Raw genomic sequence first — 13401 nt, forward strand, 5'->3', positions numbered from 1 at the left:
TGTATGTATTATCCATATATATATACACATATATACACACAGGGGAACACACACACACATAAAGGTATGTATATAAACACGCATACATGTGTATATATATGCCTGTAAACACAAAGAACATGAGAGGGAGATGTACTGGTATACTATTTGTATGTAGAGGGAGACTAGACCTCTACATATGCAATATAAAAGGGATGCTCGGTACAAAACTATATGCACACTTGTACTGAAATTAACATATGAATTTCGACAAAATTAATAAGGGAAAACAGGAGTTTTAATACAAATTTCTTGCTCAAGTACAGACAAAACTTTAGTGAAGAATACAATATTGGAAAAATACGTGGATGGTCTCCTATGAATATTTTATTTCTAGGGTTTTCCACTGAGGGAAAAAAATCCCAACGAAATATGAGACACGTCACTTTAGCCTGGAAGTAGTGTTAACAGTAACCCTGTTCAAGAGAAGGAGGAAATGAGAGTAAAAGGAAGAATAAAATGAAGCTGGGTTTTTTGTTGTTGTTGATGGTATATGGGGTGGGGATTTTTTTTGTTTGTTTGGTTTTGGTTTTGTTTTTTTCCTCTGGGGAAAAGGCATTATTTGAAGGAAAAAGCTCTGAGGGGAGAATTCCGCCCCAGTGTGTGCCCCGGGGCCCTTCTGCACAAACAGCCAGCCTCGGAGGGTTTGCAGGCACATCTGCAGAGTGAGAGGAAGATTCAATAACAGTGTGGCCACCTTCATTAATTTTAAACTAATTCACATGCTAGTGCTTGGTGTATTGCTTAAATGTGTCTGTTTGTTCACCTGTAACATGGTAATATTTTCTCCCTCATAGGAGGGTGAAGCTGAGGGCTTATGAGCTTCTCCCTGACAGCTCCTTCTCCAACTGTGCTGAAGATGTGCACACACCAAAATGCACATGTGCTTACAGCCGAGGAGGGAGGGCTAACTACACTGCCAAATACTCTTTTAGATGGAAAGAAAGCTGCAAGCTTGAGAATTGCAAGGTGGGTACTGCCTGCCCTGCCATCCAGAACAGAGGGCTAATGGCATGGGGGTGGACGGAGCCTGGGTGTGACCACGCAGGATTTGCAGGATAGTTCCATCCCAGGGTGGTAACAGCATTGAAATTACTTGATGGATACTATTTTCATTATTATTACTTTAATGCACCATTGTGGACACAGTCCTGTACCGTAAAAGAGTAACGCAAGCAAAACACAGGCCTTATATATGCAATTACATCCACTGCAGCTCCAAAAGAAGACAATTAGCGGAGTGCATTCCCCAGAAAGCCATCCACGGAGGTCAGAGTTCGGGAGTAACGTTTCCTTTCTCATCTCTGCCCCCAGAAAACCAGACATTATCAGCATCAAATCATCTGCAGAGCACTCTAACTAAAAGGAGAACATTATGGGTAAGTAGCAGGCACTGTAATTGCCTAAACAAACAGAGTTTAGACAGAAAAGCTGTGATTCTAGTGTTCCTAACACGTGGTTGTGTTTGGGGGTTTTGTTGGTTGGTTGGTTGTTGGTTTTTTCTCTGTTTCGTTGCATATTTTTTTGTAAGTTTTGGGTTGGGTTTTTCTGTGGTTTTTTGCTGTGTCTAATGCTAATAAATAGCATAATGCAGAAAATGCTTCCTTGATTTATTGCTAAAATTACAATATGAAACTGCACCTTTTAGTAAAATTACAGTGCATGCCTGCTAACAAGAAAGTGAGAAACAAAAATGATCTGGACTCCCAAATTTGAAATGAATCTCTTATTTTGGGTACTGAAAGCATTTATGGTGGTGTCTTTCCCCCCATTTTAGCATGTGCTAGTAATGCCCGGCTGGAACTGGAAGTGGCTCAGACTGCCTGAGAGATGTTGTTCTTTCTGCTGGAGTGGAAAGCCTTCTGTATCTCTGCTAAATTTCCAGTCCATTTGAGCAGACAGACATCGTTGTAATGGGGTTTGGCTCAGTGTTTTTGGGGCACTCGAAGTCAGTGATTACCCCCTCCTCTCCAGCTGCCATATTGCAGAGCTCCTCCAGAAACACGTGCAGGAAGTACTACCTGTTACTAATGGCTGCTAAGCAGCTGCTGCCTTTTACTTCTTGGTCTGTTCACCAAGGGCTGGCTCATGTGAGGAAGGTGTCTTGTCCACACCTGGGTTTGGTATAGGACACCCCAAATAGCTGGGGATAGATCTCTCTTTTATGAGCACATCCTGCAAAAGGACACTGTGGCTCTCATGTAATGTTGGCAGCAAATGCGTTGCTTGCTGTGCTTGGAAGTTCCCTCCATCATTTTGTTTCTCGTGTCCGTTTTCTTTTCAAAATTTTCAGGAGGCAGAGTCCGCCCCAGCCAGCTTATTCCCAGCACCGAGGCTTCTCATTTTGGCTGGTGCTCAGGCACTGCTGTACTTTATATGATCAGTAATAGTTTAATAAGCCTCAGAAACTTGAAACCCCACCCTTGACCGCTGTGGGGCTTGGTGTCACTTCAGGAGCTGCTTCACACCAGTTCTAGGTTTGAAAGGGGTGCTACAGCATCCACCGCAGATAATACCCTTTGGACTCCTGCCCTGTGTAAACTTGTCATATAAACTGCACAAAATCAACAACAGGGTGGGTATGGGAATAAGGGGGAGAAGATCATGGGTTGAGGGGCCAGGGGGAGCTGCTGAAAAGCAGCAGCAGATATGGGGAGCTGAAAGCAGGATAGGACCTTTGGGTAAAATAATAGCACCCACTGTGTTTTTATCAAATGCCATGGGGATTTTCTTTAATGAAAATTTTTTCGTTTGAGGAGATTTTAAAGAGTGTGCAGTAACTGAAGCACTGGAATCAAAGGCAGGGGAGCAAGAAATACATCCGTAGGTGCCTTGCAGCTTTTTGGTCCAGTCTATATTATTGAATGCAACTGTACAACTGTATATTAATGTCTCTTTAATGATACGTCTTGTGGTCAGATTTTTGGGGAGCATGAGGAAAATTGGTGTGAGCCCCTTCCTGGGCATAGATAATGGCATAACCAGGTCTGCCTGTTCTTAGTCATCAGCCCTGTATCTGACCTCCATGCATGTGTGCATCTAATAACAAAAATGTGTGTTGATAAGCAGCATTTTATGAAAGAATAATTTGCTTAATATATTATTCTGGCTTAGTATCTGCATGTGGATTGGAAACTGTCAGAGCAAACCAGAGTAATTTTAAAAGGTATATGACAATATAAAGATGGTGTGAGGTAACCTGCTGGGACAGTCGTGGTGAAATCAGATTGGCAAAAATAAGGGCTGACCTGTTACTTGGAAGAAAGAGGCCAATTTATAACTGTGGTATGTTACTGTGTTAAATAACTCAATTTACTTTTATTTTTATCTGAACATTTGAAGGTCTTAGAAAATTAGTTAAAGTCATTTGGTCTCTCTGTGCTAGTTCAGGATTTTTTTGTTTCTTTTCTTTTCTTTTTTCTTTCCCTTTTTTTTTTTTTCTTTTTTTGTAAGGCAATGTTGGTTGAGTATCTCCAAGAAAATGAAGTACCGGCAAGGGGGCAGAAAATCGTGCCTGATATTTCATGTAGCCAGAGAAAGAAGCAACACCTTGGAGGTGAATGATAGATATTATTATAAAAGAGTTGTAGCTCAGGGCAGGTGAGTAGTGTGTTAATGAGGAGCCACCTCCTGCTTTCTGACAGATGACTGTCATTGTTCAAATGCTGCCATCAGATTGATTAATAACTGGGTCATCCTGCCCTGCAGTTGGAGTAGACTGTCTTCATTCTTTTGCTGATTTCTCTAATATGCTGACCTGGAGGTGACCCAATAGAGGTGGAGCTGAGATTAGCATTTCACTTCTTGTAGAACAACAAGAGAAAATTCACAAGGAGGCGGTGGGTGCAGGGGGAACACTAACCAAAAACTCAAAGAATGTTCTTATCCACAGAGCAACCCCCAAACTTATTCATCATGTGCAAGAACAGAAGTCCTTGCTTTATAAATAGGCAGTTTTAGTATTTGATACATTTATATTTTTAATAAAGATTTAAAATAGTCAGGTTCATTTCTGCAGTGTCAGCTAAACCTAAATGAAAGTATGTACAAGATCTCTTCAGAAAACGCAAAGAAATGTAGAGACCTGTGTATTGAGGGGCAGGGGAATGAGCTGATATAACATCAAAATTCCTGCTTTGCCTTAATGTCTCTTAATGTTCACTAAATTCACTATTAAAAGACCAAATAGTAAACAGCATGCTTTGACAAGTGAAATACAGGCGTATTATCCCAGATGACTGTTATTATGTGGAAAGAATGGCAATTCTCCTTCAAGATTTGTGTAATTTTCTCTCTTTTCTTGATTTAAACTCTTCTGAAAGCAATGGCATGGTGAGTTTACCTTTCTCCTTGTCATATGTTGGCAAGGTGTGATGGCTCTCATCTGCTTCGGGAGCATGGAGCACAATATAATAGTCAACTTGAGCCAGAGGGATACTTGCAACTAATTAGGATTCAATTTTCAGACTTTTTGGAACATTGCTTTGGCTAAAAGTTACATGAAAATATCCTTCAAATAGCTTGTGAAATTGGCTCATTTCTGGCACTCTTTTAAAATTACTGATCCTTCTATTACATGGACCAGCTCCGCAATTTGAGACTTTCTATTTAAATGCAACATCTGTAACATTTTGCAAGAATACGTGCTATTCCTTCCATCTTCCTGGAGAGTCCCCTCCCTCCTCCTTTTTCATTACTTACAAAAGCAACCAAGCCTTTCTATCCTGGGACTCCACAGCAGAGCAGGACTCTCCTACGGAATGCAGCTAACCAGGTGAACAGTCCTAGAAGTGCTCCCATTTGATCACATGTGCTCTGTTCATGTGTCCATGCCATGTAGAGTACCATCAGCTCAGTTAAAGCATTAGGCCACTTCTGAATTAGTTGTTTTGTTTCCCTAAAAAGGGCCAACCTTCCCTTTTTAAGTGAGGCTTATGCTTTCAGGTATAAGCGGTGAGCAGCCAAAGCCAATAATTATCAGCTTCAAAAACATCTTCAAATCTCCACACTGAATCATGATTTGTGTTTTAAACACACTTGGCCTTACAGCATGCAAGATTACTTTACACTCACAAAATACATAACTAGAGGCTAGAACAAAAATCCAGTAGAAAAAGAAACAAGAGGTTTGTCAAAAGAAAAACGTAGCCAGCTGTTAATTTTTAGTACTTAATATATGTAGCCCCATAGTTCAATCCACTTCTGTACTGTGGAGCCTTTTTTGAACAGTTATCTCTGCCTGCAGAATGTACCTTAAAACAAGAAAGAAAACCTTGATGTAGGTCAACCTCTACAATAATTAAGGGGTTTTGAGCATGGAAGATTCCAAATAGAAATGTCCCCTTTACCTAAAGCTGCATGTCTGTAAAGTACTCACCACATCCTGTGCAATGTATAGAACCTGGTTCTTCATTCAGTGCTGTGAGATCACCCCATGTCCAGACATGCAGTTTTGGTAATCTGGTGTTACTTTTGAAGTAGCTTCAGCTTGGAAACATTGGGTCTGCTCATTAACAACCAAATGGATGAAAAATGTGAAGCAGAGGTTGCTGTCCTCTTGTGCAAAACAGTGGGTCCCAAATAACTTTCAGTTTGTGTAAAACAACAACCAGGGCAGTAATTTTGCTATTATAAGAATAATACTCAGCATAGGCCTTCTATGAAAGTGGCTGCCCCCAAAGTCCAGGAATAAGCACATTATTAGGAGGCACATTTGAAAGGGTGCCTTGGAGTTCTGTGAGGGGAGGTGAGCTTCTGAGCCTCTTGAAGTTACTGCTGTGGAGATTCTCCATTTAGCTATAGCACACTGTTAAATCTATTCAGCTACGCAGGGCTCTGTTTGAGCCAACATTAAAAGTTGACATTAGACTCAGAAAAGCCAGGAAACTCAGTGTTAAGACTGAAAATCCTGGCTGCAGCTCTGGTCTCAGCACAAGGCCATATGCCAAAATGATAACAATAATGCAAAAAAATTTGCATTAAGCCTGCAGTGGAATACTAGATTTCAGATTCCACTATGGCCTTTTTTCTTTACTGCACCCTTCTCTTCAATCACTTTTTTTACTCTTTTTCATTACAGCAAACATTTCTCAAACATTGCTTCAGATACCTGTGGTAACCAATACCTTTCTGTAGGTGGAAGAGGTGATATCACAGTAATGTAATCACCATGAAATGGCAAATATCTTTTCAACGATGCCCACTAAAAGACCTTTAAGATTCCTATCTTGGGATATGTGTTGACAAACTGGTGTGCCATGGTATCTGAAGTGACAAACTGGTGTGCCGTTGTATCTGTAAAACGCTTCTTTATGTTATCTAGTTTTACTCCTTCTACTTAATCCATAATTCAAAAAGGAAAGAGATCATCTAAGAGTTACAGAAGGCAGCAGAGAAAAAAAAGAAGTTTTCAGGGAAATAGCTGAGCTGTGGGTTGCTGGTAAATAGGGAACTTGTTTGATTTCAGTAGTGGGAGTGGAAAGTCAATACTGGGTGTAGAGCAGAAGCGGCAAGATGCAGGCTGCAGAGGATTCAGAATAATCTTGGGTTCCATTTAGACCTAGAGCAGAATCGCTGTTGACTTCATGTGGGTAAAAATTTCAGCTTCAGATCCAGAAGTTCCCAAACAAAATGGTCAATGTGGATTTTGTGTACAGGCAGTCTTGTGGTCCCTCTCAGCTTGTTTAACTTCTCTTATGGAAAAGATTTTTATTCAAAGAAATACAGGAAAAAGCTTAACAGACAATTTTATCCTCACGTCTTCCAGGATGATTTGTTTAACCTGACACTTTCTATATAGGCATTGCAAGCACAAGCTAGAATGGTGTAAATGGAGACTGTGTGTGGAACCTGACCTGGACATTGGAGTCTCTTGTAGTAACTAGCTAAGTATTTGTTGCTGATTTCATAAGGAAATTGATTTGGCATATTTAACGTTGTTTCTTTATTTTATAGGTAATGGACTATTCCCATAGCTCTGTTAAAAAATAGTGTGCATATATATATATGTATATATCTCACAGATTTACAACTCTGCTGTTTCACTAGGGATACACTTTATGTGACATAAGTCTCTGGATATATGACAATTAAATTCATATGACCCACGGACTACCTCACAACCCAAAATTGCCCTTTGCATATTATGAGGGAATAGTGATTACCCTCTAATCACTTATTAAATCTGCTTTTCCAATGAAACTTTGTCTTTCCAAGGCCTAAAAAATGGAAGGAAAAAAATCTGGTGTTTGTAACAAAACCCAGTAATGTCACACTGCCCATTATCTGTACTTCTGCTAAATATGCTCGAAAGAACAGTGTCATGTTTCTTCTCCATCACAAACTTATTGAAACAAGAGAACCTTTTGTTGAGAAGAATCTTACATGCATATAAGTGCTTAAGTAACTTTGCAAATGGATCATTTGGTGTGGTGAATAACACTGCACTGCAATAGCATTGAATTAGCATGTTTGCTATGTGTATTGGTATCTTGCCCCATAAATGTGAATCTCTGTCCCAGTGATGATGAAAGTAATCTTTTTTTTTTTTTAGCTGTTCATAGGGTGTGGATGAACAAAATTAATAGGGAGAATCTAAGCTCTGAATTTGCAATTACCTTGTGGTTTTGGAGAGCTTAAGTTCTTGAGAAATTCAAAGTCCTACTTAGTCACTGTTTTGTTGCAACTTTTTAATATTATTGCTATAAGCTGTAAGTGCAAGAGCACGGTCTTTTCTGCATTATGCTTAAAATGTTCAGAGCCTCTAAAATAAGAGATTGAGGCTTGGCTGAGTCAACTCAACATTTCATTTTGCTGAAGCAGATAAATACACTTTCATTTAATTTACTGTGGGAAAATCTTTCAAAGCTATGTCCCATGGCACTTTCCGTGGTAGCAGATTTCTGCACATGAGTTTTTGGCCAAGGTCACTGTGTTCTAGCTGTCCCCTTGACTGCCATTCTTCATCCCAGAGGTGACTGAATTTCAGTGATGGGTGAAGTAATTTTTCTGCTTTAACTTAGGATACCATTGGGCACAAAGTCTGAAGTAAATGTGAGATATAATTAAACACACAGTGCAGAATTCTGTTTATGGTGGAAGGGACAGATAACCTGTCTGTTTCAACCTAACTTATAAAGGAAGTATGTTAAGCCATGCTTTCTTTCTTCCTTTGTGTTTTTTCAAACAAAACCCACTATTTTTCTAAGGGACAAGTAAACTATCCCCACCTCAGCAGATCTTAAAATTAATAGGGAGTTCTCCTGATCTGGATTGCAAATAAAATGGTTTTATTGTCCTTCCTATCTCAGGGCGAACTATGATAGATTCCACTTTCCCCAAACATGTAATTCATGACTAAATGAAGGTCATCACCTGTGTCCAAAAGCCCAGACTGACACCTGCTGACAAGGTCTGGGAGGTAGAGCACTAAATTCCTCACCACCCTCTTAACTTTGCTTTCATCTTTCACCTGCCGGTTAGATCAGCACTGCAGCCTTTACAAACAGCAGTGGGAAAGACGATTGATTATTAAAAGTAAAGGCAAAAATGGAAGTTATTGTTGGGTGAACCTACTGTGTTCTGCAGGCTTGTTTGGGACTGAGCTGAGGGTGCAAAATCTGAATATGGCTTTTGACCCTTCTCATACCTACAGGGGGAGAAACGGTCTAGTAAATAAATATAAAAATCAGGAGAGCTCCTTGTCCTATTACAAACTACCTGTGTTACACTGGATAAATTCTCTATGGAAGCATGCACCAACTCCCTGCTTGGAAGAAAGGGATGAAATAGCATTTCCCTTGTCTACAGAGCTGAGGAAAACCACACTAAATACACTGCACCTTTGGACTCTGATGAGGAGGGACAAATGAAAGCCTATATTTAGGATCTTAATGCTAATGTGATTAAGATTAACCTCAACTGATGTTTTAAATTGGGATCATCTACAGCTGCAACACCTGGATCACAGTTTCACTGGAGTTCAGGGCTTAGGGGACTGCTTTGACTTGGGACCCCTACTCTAGCAGGGAGACTTTTTTGCTAAGCTGACCCAGAGTCTTTCAGGCTGGCCCCTCTGTCACTCTGATTTCATGCTGTGGCAGATGTAATGATGCAAAGCTGGACGACACAAACACATCTCAAAAGAAGAAAGTTCCCTAAACAAGACATGCTTATGCCTACATACTTACATTCCTGGTAAATCAGGAACTCACAGCAGTCACTATCTCAAAGCAGTGCTAAGAGCCTATATTTCACATTGGTACCATTATTATTAACAGCAAATAGGAATGAGGAAAAGGATGGGGGCACCAAGCATACAACCCTGCTATCAACTCACCCACCTCAGTTTTCTTTTTCCTGAGTGAGAATTCAACTTGAACCATTATTTTGAAAATTTTTGAATTTAACCCCAAACTCACCCTTTCTATATCCTGTTGTTGGTTCATGGTAACAATTCAAACACAACCAGTGATCCCTTGGCTAGGGCCTGTTCAGCACTAAGTCCATTTTCACACATCAATCTGCAGGGCAGGGTTAGACTGCAAGTCCCCTACTTGTCGTTGTCACGTGACTTGCCAGCACCTGTGTTAAGTGTCTTTAGCTGTGTCTACCTACACTCTGCAAATGTTTGTGGGGACCCATTCAGCATGGGAATGAACCATGCCTGTGCTGAGTTTTTACTGTTGGTGGGAGTGTCCTATTTCTCTCTTCCCAGGAGAAGGAAAGGAGCTCCCTCAGTGAAGAACTGTGGGCTTTTTTGTGCCTGAAATTTGTCCTGCCCTACTGACTTTCCATGTTTACTGTCCATTAATAGAAATCCTGTTAGTGGCCCATCCTGTTTCCCACTTCCATGCTGCAGCACAGACACTACTGTGCTGCCAGCTCTGCTTCTTGAGATAGTAAAAGGAGTGGAGGTAGGCAAGGAGCATTGCCAACCTGCTCAACATCCTGGGTTTGTTCTGAAGCAATGTAGAGCTGAAGGATGAAGACACAGCTCAGCCTGAACCCCCAAAACAAAGCCGTGGTTTTGGCAGCCTGGAGGATGAGGCTGGCACCACATGAGTGAGTGGAACAGAGACACTCATGTGAAGCCATCCATGCTGTCATCAGTCTGGGGTTATCCAGGGGAAAGATGCCTTGAGTACCTTGCGATTCAGACCCACCGTTTTGATGTCCATAAAATCCTCCCCAGCCTTTTAAAAGTGTACAGACGGATCTCTTCTCCAGGACATGGGAGTTCCTCAGTGCAAGACCCCTCTAATATCCGGAAATACTCTATTTATCCTGCTCAGTGGTGGGGAAGCCAAGACAGGAAGATACCAGAGCCAGGAGTCATGCTGGAGGGCTGTGAGAGTGCAGCAGTCCTACTGCTCACCCAGGCACCTCCACCCAGCTCCGGCTGCACCCCAGCAGCCCCCAGAGGCTGATCTCAGCCTGGCTCCTGTCCCACTGTCTGTGGCCAGTGCGCCCTGTCCATGGGCAACGCCTCTGAGCCTATGGCAGCAGCTGGCAGCAGGCACTGGTTACGGGATCTGGATCTTGTGCTCTACCCAAACACGACACAGATTCATTTGCAAGAATCAAGCAGGAATATTTCAGCATTGGCACCAGTTACTGACAGGCTTTCGGAAAAGAGATTTTTCCCACCTGCATGTTATAAAACCATAGTAAATGGAGACTGTAATCTCTCGACATTAAACAAATGAGGAAGCTGCATTCTGAAACTCATAAGTCACCACCAGCCTTTACCAAATAATAACAATTGCTTTGCTGATGGCCCTGTCTCTCGCTGTTAGCATGCTGAATGACAGGGAGTAGTGTGTGCTAGTGAGAGTATCTAATTTGTTCCAAATACTGCAAGCATTCCTGAAAATCCACAGAGGCTCTTCATAATCTTTTGCAGGTGGTCAGATTTTAAATATTAGAAAAAAGTGAACTAACATATTAAAACAGGAAGATAAGCATTTCCTTTGTTTGTTTTTTATTCATTTGCTAAAGCAATACATCTTATTTGTGTCACCTATTAGCTGGTTTCATAATATTCTGATGGACTGATGAATTTTTTTTTTTAAATTCTCATTTGCAACTCCACAAAGCCCTATCTGTAGCACAGAGAAGAGACTGGAAAATCAAGATAACTACTTCCCAACAAGGCCTGATAGCTTCTAGAAACAATGACAGTAAGATCTAATCTGAATAAGTAGCAAGATTTTAAAATGTGGAATAGAGGTTATAGTGATAAATACTATTCTTCCCAGCAGGTATGCACAAAGGAACAGGCTGCCTATAGGTAATTACTAGAAAATTGCAATCCAGTTGATATGGCTTATGGACCTCTACCTGATTCCCACACAAAGGAAACACATAGGCATTACATGTCCAGGAGGCCATGCTGAAATCTCATTTAAAGGGCTGTGACTTGGTACAAAGAAACCTCTCAATCTCTACCTTACCTCTGCAGCAAACTCTACTTAAAAAATCTACCTGGGACAGATGATCCAATACAAGGCCAACATGGATGGAAAATAGGAATGACAGTGGTCGATTTTTCTCTTTGAAAATGCTTAAAATATAATCCTTTAAAAATATCCACCTCACCTTTGTGGAATAGACCTGCTAGACAGAATTTTACGGATTTCTGGTTAGTTTGCACTTTTTTTCATTCAGCTGCTAGCTATGATGTCAAATATCTTCTCTGTTTATCTGTGAGCATGGTTTGTCCGTGACCAGGGATACCAATGGGAAGGAGTGATTGGATGTGGATTTTGCATGTGATAGTCACAGGTACCCCCTTGCTGTAGTCTTTAACTTGATCAGACATACCTGATACATTCATCTCTCTAGTCTTTCATCTAACATGTGATACACCCCCAAAAAAGCTCATTAGCTAAAGTTTATTCCAGAAGTTGGTAAGGAATAAAATTTCTGGGACAGTCAAACAACAAAGGGCAAGCTGAAAAAAGATGGCGCATTAATAACAACAACAAAAACAACAACAACAACAACAACAACAACAACCACCAGGATTAGTTCTCTATTGACGCAGAAAATGGAAAATGCTTTTCCCCTTTAACTAATGATTTTGTGCAAACCCTTCCCATATTTTTCTTGTAATTTAACAATGAAAGGAAGGATAGAGACATTCAGTGCTTGTTGTACTGATTTTTCCAGAGATTTGAGTGACATTCCAGAGCCCTGAGAATGGTTAGCTTCTCTGAGTTTTACCTGGGCGTTTGCATGTTGAGGCCAATGCAGTACATTGAATTGTTGGTTTTAAGCAGAAGCTGGTAACGTACGTGTGAGAAGCCCTTTTCTGAAACCCTCTGGGCACTTGGGGCCTGTTAAGAGCTTTCTTGTTTCTTTCTGTTCTCATGTATCATCATTTGGGGTTATACAGGATTCTCTGGGAAGGCAAACCTCGGGCTGAAGGTCAGGCCCTCCCTGGTGAAGCAAAATTGTTGCTGCCGCTGAGGTGTTTGCAGGAAATCAATATGGCTGCTAAAGTGTCTTTGCTTAGGAAAGCTGCCTAAGTAGCCTTTCCCTCATCTCTAATGGCAAGTAACCTTCAGTTTATTAATCTACAGAGCCATCAATATGTCTCTCTATGTCCCTGTGATTGATCTATATACCTGATAGTGTGTGCTATTAAAATCCCCGTTTTCTGGCTTTCCTGGTCACCTGGAATGAGTAAAGCCAGTTTGGACATTCTTATTGTGGAGCTGGGAAAGAAAAGCAGGGGAGCATGCTTCCTTTTTATCTACCATTACTAATTTGTCTTTAGGACTGGATTATTCAGGTTAAGCCTTCCCCTCCCCCTACCTCCCCACTTAAATGCCAGTTCTGCCGTGCTTTTGTTGGCAAATACAGATAATAAAGCTTCACCTTAAAAGCGGGACCTTTGAGGAAGTGGTTTATTTCTTGGTCCTCCCCTAGGCAAGCCATTTAATCGTTCTATGTCTTTCTTCTCACTATCAAATGGAGATACTACTTTACTCCAGACTTTACTTTCGTCTACCCAGCCTGCCAGGGAACCATTTGGAGTATGAGTTACTTTTCACTGTCTCTGGCAAAAGAGGAGTTGATATTCAGGTAGAGCTGTGAGGCAAAATTAGTCTTAAAAAGTCTCAAATGGAATGACTGAAGAGCAATCGCTCTGGCTTTGTTCCTTGGTCTGCGATGGGCACAAGCTCTGTTTGCAAAGCAGGAATTGAAAACCCCCTGTTCAGAAAAACAGCTACCCACATCTGAAACACAGGTTGGAAAAGTCATCAAGTCCACTAGTGCCTCTGGAGCAGGCACATGCATATGGGGGTAAAAAGTGGGGGAGGGAAGAGTGAGAATGATTATTTAGGATGTTGAACA

At 41.1% G+C, this 13401-nt stretch overlaps 1 long non-coding RNA gene across 1 annotated transcript in view; it reads left to right on the plus strand.

Annotated features, from left to right (window-relative positions):
- Positions 1–840: 840 nt before the first annotated feature.
- Positions 841–13401, plus strand: part of LOC121674513 — a 71434-nt gene continuing 58873 nt past the window's right edge. The window contains exons 1-2 of the long non-coding RNA XR_006019657.1: positions 841–1008; positions 1354–1418. This is a non-coding gene — a long non-coding RNA (uncharacterized LOC121674513). The remainder of the gene's footprint in view (positions 1009–1353; positions 1419–13401) is intronic.

The sequence above is a fragment of the Corvus kubaryi genome, unplaced genomic scaffold (assembly GCF_017639235.1).
Source record: "Corvus kubaryi isolate FWS band 111438036 unplaced genomic scaffold, C.kubaryi_AGA036_p1.0 68, whole genome shotgun sequence".
Classification (NCBI taxonomy): domain Eukaryota; kingdom Metazoa; phylum Chordata; class Aves; order Passeriformes; family Corvidae; genus Corvus; species Corvus kubaryi.